Genomic DNA, 18688 nt, shown 5'->3' with positions numbered 1-18688 from the left:
TTATAAACATGAACTGAAATGCACGCTTAGGGGAGAGCTACAGACGAGACTGTAGAAGAAATTTAAAATCTAGTCACAGACACTCCCACCTCGACCACTCTAGTTCTGAAGGGGGCTGGGACAGATCTGGGATACATGATTGGGAGGCACGTTTGGGATTCCCCGGGGAGATGAAAGGAGGGAAGGGGAGAGACTTGGAGACACAACTGGAAGACCAAAGAAAAACACCAGTCGGGGAAGGTTTAGGGCTGAAGACCACTCGAAACTGGAATCAGAGGGAGCCAGAAGCCAGCAGGGGATGGAGAATTTCTGAGAGAGGGACTGTAGGAAGGTGTGTTCTGATGGGTGGGCTGACCCTGGAGAATCTTTAGAGAATCCCAAATAGGATGCAATGCCACACACACACTGGTTTAGCTCCAACACAAAGGATGATAGTTCGAGGCTAGAACCTAGTTTCTGCACAAGATCTATTCACCCAACTGAAAAGAGAAAATAAAAACTAAACTGCCATTGATCATATTTTACAAAATCATTCATACCCTACAGTACAGTCCTTAAGCAAACCCCACAGAGATATTGCCTATATTTTCTGCATGTCTTCCCCGAGAAGCACAAAGCCCCAGCTCTGTCTTTCAGTTTTACGTAATGAACATCAACAGTTACACTGCCCATCTGTGCCATTTTCTGCTTTTTCACAAACAGGTAACTAAATGGGTCACATGACCTTCTGGGGGCTCGAAAAATGTTAAAGCCCATGCCCAACTTGCTGAAATGAGCTGAGGCCAGGAACGGAGAAAGGAGCTAATGTGTGTTCCTGGCATTTGGGGTGAGAAGAGGACTCCAGAATTGGGTTCTTTCTTTTAGCTCTGCTTCCTGCAGTTTTTTCTGGTGGCCCAAAAGAGGGAGGATAGAGGGGAACCATTTCTGTAGGGCTTAGGGTAGCTGGTGGCTTTCACCCATCCTTGCATGGGCTCAGTTGCTTTGCCATATCCCAGAGGGCTATTCATTCATTCATTCATTCAATAGTATTTATTGAGCGCTTACTATGTGCAGAGCACTGTACTAAGCGCTTGGGATGAACAAGTCGGCAACAGATAGAGACAGTCCCTGCCGTTTGACGGGCTTACAGTCTAATCGGGGGAGACGGACAGACAAGAACAATGGCAATAAACAGCGTCAAGGGGAAGAACATCTCGTAAAAACAATGGCAACTAAATAGAATTGAGGCGATGTACAATTCATTAACAAAATAAATAGGGTAACGAAAATATATACAGTTGAGCGGACGGCACAGTCACTCAATCAGTGGTATTTACTGAGTATGCACGGCACTGTACTAAGCGCTTGGGAAAGTACAAGAGTTGGCAGGAGCGATCCCTGTTCGCAAGGAGCTCAAACTACAAACGAGCTTTCTAAAAAAATGAATTTTCTCCATTCAGGGAGTCAAGTGTATGGGGTAAATGGTAAAACTAGAAGGGGAGTGGTTACTTGAGCATTTTCAAGTTCTCTGTCCCAGGATTAGCAAACCCCCTCACCTCCAAAACTGCCTTGGCATCAAATACAATCTTCTATCCAAGAGCTTTGAAGCTTTCCAAAAATGGTCTCCCTTCTTACCTATGCGTTCTCTTCTCCGTCTGGACACCACCCTTGAAATGTTGAACTGAGAGCACCTATGCCATTCACCCTCTCTTATGGAGGGTTATAAAAGCAGTCATAGCCATGGTTCCTGTCTTTGGGGAACTTCCAGTATTTAATGGACGTGGGGGACTTCTCCCCTCCTAGACACCAGCTTGCTAGTTCCAAACTAACCTCCTCACTTGCTACTCTCCCATTTTGAACCCATTCTTCATGATTTTCCCCTGCATGGAGCTCCCTTACTTTCAGAGAAGCAGCGTGGTTTAGTGGAAAGAGCACGGGGTTGGGAGTCGGAGGAGGTCGGTTCTAATCCCGGCTCCACCACTTGTCTTCTGTGTGACTTTGAGCAAGTCACTTAATTTTTTTGTGCCTCAGTTACCTCATCTGTAAAATGGGGATTAAAAGTGTGAGCCCCACGTGGGACAACCTCAGTACCCTGTATCTACCCCAGCACTTAGAACAGTACTTGGCATATAGTGAGCGCTAAATAAATACCATTATTATTATTATTACTATTAGAGTCCTCCTAAAGGGCCACCTCCTCCAAATATAATTCCCTACTATCACCCCATCAGCCACCTTTGCACTCACAAGTGTACTGTAAAAATCCGAACCATTTCCTGATGTAAGATACAAAACATTACAAGTAAAACCTGGTTAATGAAGAAAAATTCTCTGCAATAACTAGATGGTGAAAGGAGGGTCAAGAATGGGTTGGTTTAAGATAGCGAAGACCCGATGTGTTTGAAAGCAGAGGGAGAGGAGCCAGAGGTGAGGGAGCAGTGGAAGACGGCCCTCAGTGAGGGAAGAAGAATGGGTGCGAGAGATTTATAAATTACACATTTACACAATGGACAGGATCTGAGGCAAAGGAAGAGATTTCTAAAGCAGGCGGGAATTTGCTTCTTTAGGGATGGTCGAGAAGGATGAGAGATTGGACGATGGGGAGGGTTTCACATCTGATGATTTTGCTTTTGTCAACAAAGTAGTTGACAAAGTCATCAGGGGATAAGAGGGAGTGAGGTTAGTGGCACTGAGGATCGAAGAAGTGAGTTGGAAGCCTAGAATACTTGGTGTGGGCAGTGGTCACTGGAATTGATAAGGAAGAAGAATAGCGGCAGGAATGAAGGAAGCGAACTTGCCGCCTAAAAAGGAAAAGGACACTCCCAGCTCCAGGGATAAAACCACAGTCTGCAGAAAGAGTCTTCGGCCCAGAGTTTTTTTCAACAACCTTCATATCTGTTGGCATTTTCTAAGAAAGCTCATTTTTTAGCGTTGGTTTGTGTTAGGAAAATGCAGTCATCAATTAGGTATTATCTGTCACACAAGTGATTTACAGTGTGATCTCCTATAAAAGGCCACATCTCAGGCCTTCTCATTAAGAAGCCAAAAGGATTTGTACTTTTACTCTAATGAGGACTGGACCGCTTTTTTGGGAAAGGACAGTCCTCAGGGCTAGACCGGCCTCACAAGATACCAAGATATTTTTCTATCCTCTTCCACTTAGCTCAAATTACCCATCTGGGAACTGGCAAAGGGTTTAGCTATCAAGATCATCAGCGGAAACGTGTGGTAAATGGTCACTGGTCTCATAATGGCTTCTCAGACTGAAGACACCACATACTTCCAGTCATGTATGACTTCTGGATGTCAAAGTCCAACGCTCTTATTCAAATAGTGTTTCATTCTCTTGGGCAGATGTGTGATTCCATGCAAGTACTGTACCTGGTTTTCAATTTAATGTTCCACTGCAGTGTAAGAAAAATGTAGAATAAATGCAGTCTCTAAGCTATTCACTTTTGGTGGAGGCTCTCAATCCTGAAATTATTTCCAGAGTTGTTTAAAAATGAGAATTGCATTTAATGACATTAAAAAGCTGAGTCAATTCACTGGAGATTTCAGACCAAATAAGTGAAAGACAAATTGGTTGTTTTACAAAAGTAATTAAGACAGTATGTGGCGCACAGGGCAGCAGTAAGGGATTCTTTCTTACTAATGATCCATTAATTAGTGAAGGCAGCTCAGCAGCATGTGGGCCTCTCAGGGATTAGCTCTGATTGACATTAAAAGTAAGTTTGATTAGATATTGCAACACAATTAAGATAAAGTGTTCTTAAACTCAAAATCTGTGAATGGATATGCTAACTCAATTTTTTAACCACACATACTCTGTCTTCAGGGGATAATAAAAGAATAATGTTTCATCCCCTCAGGAGAGCATGCTATATTAAATAGGCTACTTCAGTGCCAACAGAACATCTGTGAAAAGTGGCCTGGCCGAATGGAAAGAACAAGTGCTTGGGAGTCAGAGGACCTGGGTTCTAATCCCAGTCCCACCACTTATCTGCTCTGTAACCTTGGGCAGGTCGCTCAACTTCTCTGTGCCTCGGTTTCATTTCAGAGTAAAATGGGGATTCAGTACCTGCTCTCTCGCCTTAGACCGTGAGTCCAATGTGGGACTGTGTCCAGTCTGATTAACTTGTTATCTACTCCAGCACTCAGAACAGTGCTTGATCCATAGTAAGCATGTAACAAATACCACTATTATTATATGTTGATAAGTTCCATGGTCCTTGACTGCCGATTTGGGCAAGTAAAATGGCAGCGCACGGTGGTTCCTTCTGTCCCTAGCAACTCAGCAGGACGCTGTGACCACCTGGGAAGTTTTCCACCTAGGAAGGACAGCACTTGTTGCAAATGAATTAGCTACATCTATCGATCGGAACCCACATCAAAGCAGTAACTGAAACCAGGCTACCCGATGAAGACAGATGCTGGGTACACCTTCCCTTTTCAGAAGAGTAGTTATCAGGGCTCGGGCACACAGTCAACTTAAATCAATTTAAGCGACAGACGTGACAACAGTATATGTGTGGGGAAGGAGGGAGAGAGACAAGATGCCAAAACTCAAGCGATCCAAGGCTTCGCAGACTGTCCCCAACCAAGAACTTCCCGGCCCTTTTGATACGTGCAGATGCTCCAGCCTCATTATGAACAGAGAGAGATTCGATCGGAGATGGCAAAACCACACTGACGGTCTCTAAACCACTGCTCGTTACCAAAGAGAAGGTCATAAGGAAGTAGAGTACCTGCCAATATGGAAAGATATGCCATTTCCCAACCACTGAAGAAGTCTCTTCAGTGGTCAGAACCAGGAAACACGGCAAAGCACCGGAACCTGATGGCAATATATTGCTGAGCTCTGATAAGGAGAGAGTGGGACACACTGCTTAAACACTTACACAAGCTTTTCCTCAACATGTGGAACACCGAGGAGATGCCACAGGATCTCAAAGATGCCACCACCATCACCATCTTCAAAACAAAAGGTGAAAGATCAGAATGCAGTAACTATTGACATCTCAGTGTGCTCCACTGCTGGCAAGAGCCCATCAGGCATCCTTCTGGACCAGTTACTTCATTCAGAATATTATCGGCAACAGTATTTACTCGGGGCACTTTTCTGGGTGCTTAGGAACACAGAAATGAGATGTAAAATACAGTCCCTACCTGCTTAAAATCCAAAGGGGAGACACGCACTTATAAACTGTCAAATACAAAAAGAGCGTAAATACCAACGATAAAAGCAAAAGTTGTTCAAATAAATAATAAACAAGGGTTCCACTGTTAGCGTTACAGTGACTGGTGGGGTGGTTTGGACCAGGAAGTCAGGAATAAGTCGAGGAATGCCTCTTAAAAGAGGGAGCTCCAAAGGAGAGCTTGGAAGGCTTGGCAGATTTGAGGGGAGGAGAGAGGTGGTGGGCAGGGTATGTATCTGTTATAATGTACTCCTCCAAGTGCTGAGTACAGTGCTCTGCATACAGTAAACGTTCAGTAAATACCACTGATTTACAGACATGCACAAATGAAGACAGGAGAGTAGCAAATGAAACCTGGAGAAGAATGCATGCTGGAGTACCGTGGGGCTCGATAAGAAGAGATGTTAGATTTAAGAAGAGATGTCAGATTTTAAACTATCGTTGACCACATGCTCCCAAGAATCACAATCTGGCAAAGTGGAGACAATCTTCGCGGCCCATTAGATACAAGAGAAGCTCAGGAGGCGGCACCAAGATCTCTATTCAGTTTTCATAGATTTCATGAGAGCATTCACATTAGTAGATCCAAACTTTGGCGATTGCTTAATAAATCTGACTGCCCCAAGTTCATCAAGATTCCACAGTTACTTCCAACGGGCGTGTCTGGCTGGGTCAGAGCTCAAGTGCCCTGCCAACTGGGGATAGAGCAGGGTTGGGCTCCATTCCGTTCTATGCAGTACAATCCACTAAGACCCTTGTAGGCAGTCACTGCTCGACGCTTTAATTAAGCAAGCGAAAAGCACTATCAAGAGTCCCAGGGACAGTCACTGATGAATTACTCCATGTGGATGACTGCACCTTAGAAGCCCACACCAAAAAAAACAACAGGCAGAGGATTACGAACTAGTTTGCAGAGTCAGTCCAGCTTTGTGGATGGATGATAAATCTGGAGAAGAGTGAGGAAGGAAATGCATCAGCTGTACTCTGGAAACCTTACACAAGAAGATCTTCACTTGCTACTCAGAACTGCAAGCTTTTGCAGAAATTGGTTACCTAGGCAGCGTCGAGTTCAACAGTGCAAAGGCAGACAAATGGAAAGAGCCCATCCAGGTGCCGTCAGGGTAGCGGCGACGTAGGAGCCAGGTTTCAATCTAAACTGAGAGCCTAAAGAGATATATAACTCTACTGTCCAACCTTCGAGGGCATACAATTCATTCACTCATTCAATAGTATTTATTGAGCGCTTACTATGTGCAGAGCACTTGCGAGACCTGGATCGGCCGCAAATGCCACATCTGGCATCTTGAGCAATTTCAATACCACCTTCGGGCCAACGCCTGTTATCGAGCGGCACGGCAGGACCACAAACAAAGTTCTGCAGTGGAGGAAGCCCACTGAGGCTGAAGTTGATAATTTATGCCCGCTGGCTGAGACCTGTTTGTAGAACAGCACGTTGAAGGAGCTGAAGTGTGGGCCACCAAAAGGCACATGGAGCCACCTTGACCCTGTTGAGTTCCAGGGTTTTTAAAGGTTCCCTTTGCCTGCCCATCCTTGAAGTGCGACCCCCTTCTTCCTGCAAAGACTGGGGTCAGCAAACGGGCTGCCAAAAGAAGTGTTCCAGGGCTGGGTGGCCGGGGCAAACTGGAACCAAGGATTGTGCCTGGAGCGTGTCACTGAAAAACATTTTGGGCTGCCCTCCTTCAGCACTGTTTACCTACTTATCTATGCCTTCAGTTACTGATTCTTTGTTTAAGGCAAGATCACAAATAATGAAGTCCTCCAATGAAGTCAGTCTCCTAACAGTAAAGCTATGCTCACCTTAACACAGCTGTGCTGGGCAGTAGGAGCACGAGTGATAGGGAGATACCCAAACAACGGCTGTTTGGAGAGCTGAAATTAGGAAACTGAAAGCAGGGAGGGCAGAAGAAATGTTGCATGGACAGGGTAAAACGAAGCCTCAGAAAATGCTGCGTCTCAGCTGAAAATTGAGAGTTCACTGCCAAGGAAAAGCACGCTCATGTACTGTTATCAAGAAAGGAGTGGCTTTTTTTTGAGCCAAAGCTTCAGAGGGAACAAGAAACCAAGGAACGAGGAGATGAAAGAGAAAACAGAGTGAAGTGGTGCAGACAACACACATGACAAAAACTCTGTGCACACAACAACTCTGTGTTCCGCATTGTCCTTTTCAGTCCCATGTGTCCTCATAGTTTAATTCTGTTATAAGTGGTCTCATCTTTGGCTTTGAATACCAATGGAATACACACACACACACATAAAAAAAACAACACACACACAAAACCGTATGTTCTTTGTATTTTTAAAAGTTTCCAAGGTCTGGAATTAATTGTTTATCACTTATTTCTCCTTTCTGTATCCATCCTCTCTGGCCCCTGGCACAGGGACCCTGTCTGAATTGCTTATTTTATATTCACCCCAGCACTTAACACAGTCCTCGGCACATATTGAGCACTCAATACATTTCATAACTCAGGGGAACAGAGGACAGGACTTCAGAATGCAATAAAGCGTGGTCGGACAACATAGCAATACGGTTGAGAGCTGGGAATCAACAGTGGCTTTCGGGCCACGTTGGCACACTGGAATCACGGACAGGAGGGGCCCTTTTAGAGCGGAGCTACGAGAGACAAAGAGACAGACCAAAGCAGACAACAGAAGGGACTATCCTAGTATGCAACGACAGGGCTGTTCATTCGGTCTTACTTATTAAGCTCTTACTACGTGCAGAGCACTGTACTAAGCGCTTGGGAAAGTGCAACAATAAAACAGGGATAATCCCTGTGAGTCCCACCCAGAGGTAACTGTCATCACAAGCTTCACCTTCCAATTCCAAAGGCTATGCTATGGAAAATGTCACTGGTATACCCTGCCCAGGTACCATTTTTAAACCTTTAAAAGGCATCAACCTCCTAAAGAAATAATGCAGCCTTTCCAGTGAGTGAAAGTCTTTCCTCTTTCACCAAGAAAACACCGGAAACAGGCAAAAGCCAGAATCCGTGTCCCTGAAGCTCACCCCAGCTCACTGAGGTCACGGCTTTCTGTAGCATCAGCTGTTAAAACAGATCACTCCTGCTACTCTTAGACCAGGAGCCCCCTGTGAGACAGGGACTGTGACTGATCATCTGCATGTACTGAATCTACCCCAGCATTTAGTACAGTGCTTCACACATAAGTGCTTAACAAACACCATTATTAGTTGATGGGCGTACGGATTTATGCCTGTGCCCTACATTCTTCTTCTGTAAAGGAAGATCAATATTTCTCCTCTATAATGAAAGCTAGGAAATAAACCTGGGCCCACCTAAACCAATTTAATAACAACAACACTAATAATATTTGTCAAATGCTTACTTTGTGCCAACACCTGCACTAAATTCTGGGGCAGATATTAAATAATCAGGTTGGATCAAGTCCCTGGTCAATACGGGACTCATGGTCTAGGCAGGAGGAGGTAGAATTTAATCTCCATTTTACAGATGTGGAAATGAGACACAGAGAACTTTAGTGGCTTGCCCATGGTCACACAGCATAGAAGTGACAGAGCTGGAATTAGAATCTTTCCACTCTTTCCACTACGCCATGCTGCTTAAAAAAAAAAAAAAAGCACTTACATAATCTTATTAAAAACATGATTGATGTAATAAAGAAAAATTTTCTCCTCTCTCCAAAACATTCAGGAAACTAAATGAAAAGAGGCCTAATCCTTTCGATAAGTATTCCAAAGGAAGTTGTAAAGGTTTGGTCACATACAAAGCACTTTCCCCCAAGAACCCAGTGGTTAAATCTCCAATCCCTTATACGCTCGAGATACATTTAATTGCCGTGGGTTTTTAAATAGACATTTAGAGCCTGAGAAACTGCCTCCAAAAGGAATCGAATGATATACAGTCACCATCTTTATAGAATAAAAACGCCAAGTCTTCATGTAAATGCACTGAAAGCAACAAGATCAGCTCAAAGCACTAGCCACCCCAAATTTACCAAAACTGATGATCATTTGTACTTATCCCCTGAGTGCCTTAAATACAAGGTTGAAGCTATATGAATCTTCAAGTGAGCTATGAAACCATTTATTTAAAATCATCGATAATCACATTTCACACTTCAATGTATTTTTCACTGCCATATCTTTTAGGGGCAAAAATGAGTTGTAAAATAGTATTTCTCTCTTTACTAAATCCAACTCATCTCTGGAGAAAAATTCTAAGCTTCCAAGGAATAAACACTTTTTTTGGAAGTAGAGTCAATTACAATAAAAGTCGGGAGCTTATTTTTAAATGTATTTTGAGTGCTCAAATAATTGGCATGACAGATTTCTATACAGAGCAAATAATACCTTTCATCTTGCACAGCACAAAATGGTCTTTCCCTATCTTTATTTATACCACTTAGCAAAAATGCCTACCTCACTTCCATTATTATTTTAAAAGTCTGATATTAAATACAGAAATACATAGTATGCTTGGTTTATTTCAATCACCTGCATTCTCCACTATTTTGACAAGTCCAAGTTATAACTGACATAAAACAGTCTTTACCTACTTCAGTAACTGGAATTAGAGACCATTCTCTAGAGGAAAAATCTCTGATTTTCTCATGTTCGGTAAGGGGATTGTCATTGGTTAAAATCGGAAAGATGCAAAATCCCACCAACACATACTCCCTACGACAGAAAGGTGATTTCACGGATGGTGTGGAACTCAGCTTGAAGCCCCACGTCCTCCCTCTTTATTAATTTACGTCCATTGGGGATACCATGAACTCGATCGGGAAAGTCGGTCCTCTACGGTAGAATTCTCACAGTGGCGACCCACACAATCAAGCTGGAAATTGTAGGGTGGACATGAAGTGCGAAACGGGTAGATCCCTGCCAGACCGGTGTGCTGTAGAAATCGCTCCAGACAACTCTGGCTGAAAGCTGGCAATAGAAGCGCGGGGAAGGAAAAGGCCAGAAACACGAAGTAGCCCAAAACGCAAAGGGGCTGGCCTGACTAAACCACACAGAAGCCATCGGGAATAAACATCCTGGGAGGAGGTTGCCTCTTTGGCCCCATATGGAAAATTCCACCCGGCTCTGGACGGGGCAGAAAGGTCGCCCCAGAGAGACAAACGGTTCCTGGGGTGCTTATGATCCCGGCTGCTGCCCGCTCTGGACCCTTCTGAGAAGTTTTCCAAATGGTGTGGCATTTCTCCATATGGAAGGCTAAGGTAAACCTATCTGGGGTTAATTCAGCCTACGGTCTTTGCCACCCTCTTGCCCAAGCCAAAGCCTTAGACCATGTGCAATGTTCCTGCCCCAGGAAGCTCTCCGTATTTTGGTAATAATCTCCAGGCTCTATATCTGTCTGTCGATATTTTTTCTGCTTGTAATAGGGACTAACCATTGACTTTGGCTGTTATTCTGCTCAGGGATCTAGTTGTGCCACGGTGACCGAGGCATTTGCAGTGCTAGCCAGCAGACTCTTGTCTGGCCTTTTCTTTGGATTTGCAGTCCAGTGGATATAGCCCAGGCCTGGGAGTCAGGAGGCCATGTTCTAATCCCGGCTCTGCCACTCATCTGCTGTGTAACCTTGGGCAAGTCGCTTCACTTCTCTGGGCCTCAGTTACCTCATCTGTAAAATGGGGATTGAGACTGTGAGCCCCAAATGGGACAAGGACTGTGTCCAACCCAATTTGCCTGTATCCACTGTAGTGCTTAGTACAGTGCCTGGCACATAGCGCTTAAATACCACAATTACTACTACTATTATTATTATTATCTGAGCACAGGAAGAAGTGTGGCCTAGTGGAAGGAGGACAGGTCTGTGAGTCAGAAGATCTGGGTTCTAATCCCAGTTCTGCTGTTTGACCTGGGACAAGTCGCTTAACTTCTCGGTCCCTCAATTTACTCATCTGTAAAATGGAGGTTAAATCCTTATTCTCCCCTTTAGACGTGAGCCCAATGAACGAATGACAATATCCAGCCTGCACACAGTAAGTGCTCAGTAAATACGACTGAATGAATCCAGCCAGATTATCTTGTATCTAATTCATGGCCTTGTACAGAATTTACACTTAACAAATACTTTTAAAAAAAAAGGCCCCTAATTTTACAATAGGTAATCCTAGTTCGTTATGAATCGATAAACAGCCCCAGTCTCATGAAGTTTGAGTTTATGAGTCTAATAGGGGGATGCTGGGGAAAGAACTTGAGTACTAGGAGATGACTGGAGTACACACAGTACTCAGAACAGCTTCCAATCCGGAAAGACAAAAGCTGAGAAGAGATATGATCAAACGTTACAAAATCACAAAGGACTTTGGGCAGAGCTCATGTTGGATTGTAAATCCTTGTGTACAACGTTCACCACACAGTAAGGGCTCAAAAAATACCACTGCTTGACTGATCAAATTCCCCAACACTGGGACAATTGAGCCCCCTTCAAAAAAAAATCAAGAGGAAAGATGTCTTTACACAGAGGGCGGTAAACCTATAGCATTTGATACCATAGGAAGTTGTGGAGGCAGGAACTATCTTGGAACTATCAGTAGTTCCAAGAAGGTCTAGTCAACTTCATGGCTCAGCAGGCCAAATGGGTGACTAGTAGACATTGGATTGCTTATAAAGGGCTTGGAGTCCCGAACACCAGCCCCATGAACTGAACTATGAAATGGATGCAGGACTTGTGTCTGTCACAGACCCAGTGCCCGGCTGGCTGGATGCCCCACCTTTCAAGTCCTGTCAGTCAAAATACCAGGGTGGACGGACCACTGGATTGATCCAGGCTGGCACTGCTCCGCGGTCTGAGTTGCAAATTGAGTCCACTACAGAATAACTCCACAGTGCTCTCACACTTCTAAAGTAGGACCCCGTACACTGAAGTTAAACACAACCAGATCTCATATGGGTTGATTAGTGAATCCCTATTATTACGCCACTTTACAGTTAGGTAGGAGACCCATTTCTTTTCCCATCTTTAATTATTCCCTACTAGACAAGGTTCAGGGTTTCGACCTGTGGAGAGCTAAATTTCTTTTTATGCAATAGAATTTTCAGCCATTCTTTAATTCTACGTTCTAAGTCATTAATTTAGTTCAGCTTGTGCTGAACAAGCCTACATGCTTGATTTGTATCAGTGCAACTTATTGTCTTGATGTCTACTCGAATCCAATAACTTACATTTCACTAGTGTCAAGGAGTAGGGCAACAAGACACTGAGCTTTATGCAGATTTGTTATATTTCCAATTTTAACCTGATCCAAAATGTCACTAAAATTTATCCTCTAATCGCCAAAAGAGAATTTGGTTTAGAGAAAATATTTCTTCTAGAAAACAAGAGCTCAAAATCAGATCACCACTAAGGGGTCAGAGCAATTAATGTGTGACTGAAAGCACTTCTTTAAAATGCCTCTTGTAAGTGCTTACTATGTGCCAAGTGCTGTTCTAAGTGCTGGGGTAGATATAAGGCAATCAGGTTGGACCCAGTCCGTGTCCCACATGGGGGTCACCGTCTTAATCCCCATTTTGCAGATGAGGGAACTGAGACACAGAGAAGTTAAATGACTTGCTCAAGGTCGTGGCTCAGTGGAAAGAGCATGGGCTTTGGAGTCAGGGCTCATGAGTTCAAATCCCAGCTCTGCCACTTGTTGGCTGTGTGACTGTGGGCAAGTCACTTCACTTCTCTGGGCCTCAGTTCCCTCATCTGTAAAATGGGGATTAAGACTGTGAGCCCCACATGGGACAACCTAATTCCCCTATGTCTACCCTAGCGCTTAGAACAGTGCTCGGCACATAGTAAGCGCTTAACAAATACCAACATTATTATTATTATAAAAGACAAGCGGCAGAGCTGGAATTAGAAGCCAGGTCCTTCTGACTCTCAGGACCGTGTTCTATCCATTAGGCCATGCAGGGAACATGCCTACCAACCCTGTTATACAGTACTCTCCCAAGCGCTTAGGCCAGTGCTTTGCCTACAGTAACTGCTCAATAAATACCACTGAATAATAATAATTGTGCTATTTGTTAAGAGCTTATTATGTGACAAGCATTGCACTAAGCACTTGGGAGAGTACAATATAGACTGTGGGGTTCACAGTCTAACTAGGAAGAAGAATGGATTAAATCCCCATTCTGCAGATGAGGAAACTGAGGCACAGAGAAATTAAGTGACTTGCCCCAAAGTCACACAGCTGACAAGTGGCGGAGCTGGGATTATAGTGATTTAGTAAAAGTTAGTATTGAGGGGTTAAGGATGAAGGGAACCTGTTCCACTCTCTTGCAAAAAACAGGGGGAAGAAAAACAAAAACAAAAAAATCCACAAAACAAAAATGATGTAGTCACCCAACTAGACAGACCAGAGCCACAAAACAGCAGGCCCAAAGGAAGGCAAATGTGGAAAGGGTCGGCTGTTTCTGAGGGTGGCAGAGTCTCCCTAGATCTCCTTCTCAGGGCAGGTCGTCAGGCCCGACACGAGCATCTGCTAGAATGACAAAACATCCCCCTGTCAGACACTGGTCTTCGATGAGGAAAGACCTCACCAAATCAAGTTCCCTCCGGAACTCGACACCGTGCTGTGATATCGACTCCACACCTGGAAACTCCAACGAGTGATGCTGTGCTCCCCGGACAATCAATTATCACCCTGCAGTCAGAAAGGGTGCAGTGTGGAAGTGACACTTGGAGATAGTGAGGGAGCAGTGTGCAAAAAACGAAACAAAAAGTTATTTATTTAGCACTTTCTAGGTGCAGAACACTGCACTAAGTACTTGGAAGAGTAAAATATAACAGAATTAGCAGATAGGCTCCCTGTCCGTAATGAGCTTACAAGCCCCACACCAGTTAGTAAGCTGAAACAGGATCCCGATTTTCCCCAGAAGTTCCCTTTTCTGGGTCAGGTCAATGGAAGGGAACAGTTTGGATCCAGTAAGTACATTACTGCTGAATGAGACTCACTAAAAATATATAAAATATTGGCAACCACAAGGAGTTCGGTAATGAAGGCCCCAAGTCAGTGGCAGCATGGGGGGGGAAAAGAATAATCAAAATGTATTCCAGATATGAGGAGGGGAGTCTGTGTGTGCTTCAGCAATGCAGAACTTCACACTCCTTGCCACAGTCAGGAAGTGTGAGGTAGAGGAATCACAGTTTCCCAGAACCCCAACACTTCATCCACTTTTCTGAGCTAAGCCAGCATCAAGGAGGTCCAAAGAAAAAGGACAGAGGTGAACTCACCTTGAATACTGCTCTTCTGCCTAATCCTGAGTTATTAGTTCTGCGAGAACACAAATTTTTCCCAAAGAAGTGAATTAAAGGGGCATTATATGTGTATATTAGCTGTGTACATAATGACGAAATCTTCCTTTGAGAAGGGAGGAGACTCGATCCTAAGAATTTAGGCCTGGGAGAAAAAATTGACTGTAGTGATAGTTTTTTTTCCATTTTTTGTGGGGACCGCCCCCCCCATACGCTCTCTCAGCGTGGCTCAGTGGAAAGAGCCCGGGCTTGGGAGTCAGAGGTCATGGGTTCGAATCCAGCCTCTGCCACTTGGCAGCTGTGGGCAAGTCACTTTACTTCTCTGTGCCTCAGTTACCTCATCTGTAAAAATGGGGATGAAGACTGTGAGCCTCATGTAGGACAAACTGATGACCCTGTATCTACCCCAGCGCTTAGAACAGTGCTCTGCACATAGTAAGCGCTTAACAAATACCAACATTTTTATTACTTAACACATATCATTAAAAAAAAAATCACCACAAAAAAACTGCCCGAGGATGATAGCAACACCACTGGGAGGCAATCAGTGGTATTTATTGAGCTTGGGAGAGTACATCATCACAGAATTGGTTGATGTATTTATTCCCTCCCTTCAAGGACCTTACAGTCTAACAGGGGAGACAGACATTAAAATAAATTACAGATATGGGACACAGCAGCGTTTAAGGGTATGTACGGAAGGGCTGTGGGTGTGGGGATTGAGGGGGGCACTATGTGAGTGATTTGAGAGGCCTGATTTGGTGACTGAGAGAAGCAGCGTGGCGCAGTGGAAAGAGCACAGGCTTTGGAGTCAGGGCTCATGAGTTTGAATCCCAGCTCTGCCACTTGTCAGCTGTGTGACTGTGGGCGAGTCACTTAACTTCTCTGTGCCTCAGTTCCCTCATCTGTAAAATGGGGATTAAGACTGTGAGCCCCATGTGGGACAACCTGATTCCCCTGTGTTTACCCCAGCGCTTAGAACAGTGCTCTGCACATAGTAAGCGCTTAACAAAAACAAATACCAACAAACACCGACTGCTGCCCGGGTGACCAAGTGGCCCTGAAATCTGACCCTGGGTTGGAATTGGGCTACTGGGCCTTCAGCACCACCTCCAGCAGCCTTTCTGGGGTGTGGGGTGGCCCCTCTACGCTATAAGCTCACCGTGGGTGGGGAACATGTCTACCCACTCTTATACTCTCCCAAGAGCTTAGTACAGTGCTCCGTAGACAATAAGCGCCCAGTAAATACGACTGATTGGCTGTGGGCAGCTCTGGCCCAGAACCGTGGAGCTTGCCGTACTTTAGCTCAAAAGAGCCGTGTGCAGTTTGCGAGTTGTAGTTTGATAAACTTTGTGTACTAGGTGAGATGTTTACACCAGTCTGACTGAATAATGTTCCAAAGGTTGGCATGCTCTTTCCTGAGGTTTTTTTTTGGTTTGTTTTTTGGGGTTTTTTTTGGTTTATAGTCCAGGTCTTTTCAGTAGAACACTTAATTCACTGAAATAAACATTAGTGCATTTGTTAATGAGGTGTACATCCCCTTGATTCTATTTATCGTGATTATGTTGTCTTGTTTTTGTCCATCTGTCTCCCTCGATTAGACTGAGCCCGTCATTGGGCAGGGATTGTCTCTATCTGTTGCCAAATTGTACATTCCAAGCGCTTAGTACAGTGCTGTGCACATAGTAAGCGCTCAATAAATACTACTGAATGAATGAATGCATAGTGCTTGCTAACCAAATCTTTAATTTGCAAGTATTGTACAGTAGCGTAATAGTGAAAGTGGGTAGACCCCAAGCAAGTTAACAAAAGAAGACAGTGAGTAGAATTGATTTAAGCCTTCTGATCCTTTTGACAAATGAGTCCAAGCCTATTTTAATTTTAGTTGAAGTCATTCAGTTGCGCTTTCCTTGCAGCTTTTGTAGCTATTGGGAATGCTGCCAGCTTGTACCTTCTGAAATACTGTGAACACAGCATTTTAGTGCATTTTTCTGCCCAATAGGTCATTTTGCTTGTAAATAGGTCCGGCATGTAAAAACCTGTGCTCGAGCTTCGCAGTGTCAGGCACCCCTCCCAAGCTACTTGCTGGCTACTTCCTGGGCCCCAAGGGAAATGACTGCCGGGGATAATAATAATAATAATAATGTTGGTATTTAAGCACTTACTATGTGCAGAGCACTGTTCTAAGCACTGGGGCAGATACAGGGTAATCAGGTTGTCCCACGTGAGGCTCGCAGTCTTCATTGCCATTTTACAGATGAGGTAACTGAGGCACCGAGAAGTGAAGTGACTTGCCTAAAGTCAAACAGCTGACAGGTGGCGGTGCCAGGACTAGAACCCATGACCTCTGACTCCTAAGCCTGTGGTCTCTCCACTGAGCCCCGCTGCTTCTCTAAGTGCTTACTATGTGCCAGGTACTGCACTAAGCACTAGAGTAGATATAACAGCCATAATAGATATCGAAGCAGTGTAGCTCAGCGGAAAGAGCACGGGCTTGGAAGTGGGTTCGAATCCCTGCTCTGTCACTTGGCAGCCGTGTGACTGTGGGCAAGTCACTTAACTTCTCTGTGCCTCAGTTACCTCATCTGTCAAATGGGGATTAAGACTGTGAGCCTCATGTGGGACAACCTGATGACCCTGTATCTACCCCAGCGCTTAGAACAGTGCTCTGCACATAGTGCTTAACAAATACCAACATTATTATTATTATAGATAGTCAAGTTGGGCACAGTCCATCTCCCACAAGGGGCTCACGGTTTTAATCCCCATTTTAGACAGTAAGGAAAATACCTCAGAAAAGATTACGATAAGCGAGACCAGTGCCCCCAACCTACAGTTCTCTAACATCCTGTCTTGTGTGCCCATGTCTCTATAAAGCTTTAACAACGAGAAGGCAAAAACCTTTATTCAGAAAGAGTACAGTTCAGGCTGCGGGCCACAGCCAAGTGGCCCAGACCCACAGCTGAAAATAAAAGCACCTCCTTGGCCCTGCCGGAGATCAAAGCCGGGAACCGAGAGAACTCTGCCACTTTGGCCAACAGGAAAGCGGGGCCAAGCGGAAAACGGTCCAAGTGTCTTGAGTGTGTGAGAGCATATGTGCCACTGAGGGGAAGGAAACGTGAGGGAAGGAAAGCCTGGTCTGAGAGATGGACAGGTGACGGGAGGGCCTGATTAAAGGAGTGTGAAAGAGTTGAGGGAAAAAAAAAAACGGGGGGAAATGGGGAAACGTAAAGGAGACAAAAGTCTGCAAAAATGGGGGGAGGCTGGAGAGAGAAAGCCACATGGATGATCTCAGAAGACTTGACATTTCAGATCGAAGCATAAACCCTATGTTAATTTCGTGAATGAGAAGGGCCCAATCAAACTGTAAGAAATAGAAGTATTAATGGTACTTGTTGAGTAATAATAATAATGACACTTGTTAAGCACTTACTATGTGCAAAGCACTGTTCTAAGCAGTAAGGAGGATACAAGGTGATCATGTTGTCCCATGTGGGGATCAGTCTTAATGCCCATTTTACAGATGAGGTAATGAGGCCCAGAGAAGTTAAGTGACTTGCCCAAAGCAAGCACTAGAGCCGGGATTTGAACCCATGATCTCTGACTCCCCAGCCCGTGCTGCTTTTCCCACTGAGCCACGCTGCTTCTCTGAGCAACTGAGAGCAGTGTACTGTAGCAGATGGGCACGACTGCCCATTCTTGATATCTAAAATACGTTTTGCTTTTACCAGTAAGCAACCCCTTTATATTTTGGCTGCCAAATTTATCTTTAAAGGCATCTTAGTTCACCAGACTTCTTCCGTGAAGCAATGATTCACAAGGAGGTCTCCCAGACGTAGAGCGGTACGAGCTATAAGTATTCCCCAAACTGGTTCTTGACATGTTTTCAGGCCATTTGGGGCAAGGCAAAAAAAAAAAAATACACCGTGACACTCCCCAGTTTTCAAATACCAGAAACTAGTCTCTCTCTTCTCACTGAGACAATCTGTGGACAACAGTAAGTACTGATTCCTTTCTTTCATTCGTCATTGAATCGCAAAGCTGGAGACCGCCAAAGTCACCTAATCCAAAGTCACCTAATCCAACTATTTTAAGAAAGGACCATCCCCACCAATCAGCCCAGAGAGACGGCACTTCATCTGATTTCCCAGGTCTTCCCGAAGAGATTCTTTAGGAAGTCCACTCTGGACGACCCTCGTTGTGAAGAAATTCCTCCTCATCACCAAACTAATCCTTCTGATTCAACCCTAAATTTATTTC

At 44.5% G+C, this 18688-nt stretch overlaps 1 protein-coding gene across 2 annotated transcripts in view; it reads right to left on the bottom strand.

Moving 5' to 3' along the window:
- The window catches only part of ERP44 (endoplasmic reticulum protein 44), a 49333-nt gene that overhangs the window by 26755 nt on the left and 3890 nt on the right, over positions 1–18688 (bottom strand). The window contains exon 1 of one of the 2 annotated variants that reach the window (XM_029053936.2): positions 4878–4893. The exons of the other annotated variant lie outside the window; for it this stretch is intronic. The gene's annotated coding sequence lies outside the window, so the exon portion shown is untranslated. Of the gene's footprint in view, positions 1–4877; positions 4894–18688 lie in introns of those variants that run through there. 2 annotated transcript variants of the gene reach the window in all.

This window comes from Ornithorhynchus anatinus, chromosome X3 (assembly GCF_004115215.2).
Source record: "Ornithorhynchus anatinus isolate Pmale09 chromosome X3, mOrnAna1.pri.v4, whole genome shotgun sequence".
Taxonomy (NCBI): domain Eukaryota; kingdom Metazoa; phylum Chordata; class Mammalia; order Monotremata; family Ornithorhynchidae; genus Ornithorhynchus; species Ornithorhynchus anatinus.
Note: the sequence above shows the minus strand (reverse complement) of the source record. Positions and strands in the feature narration are given on the sequence as shown.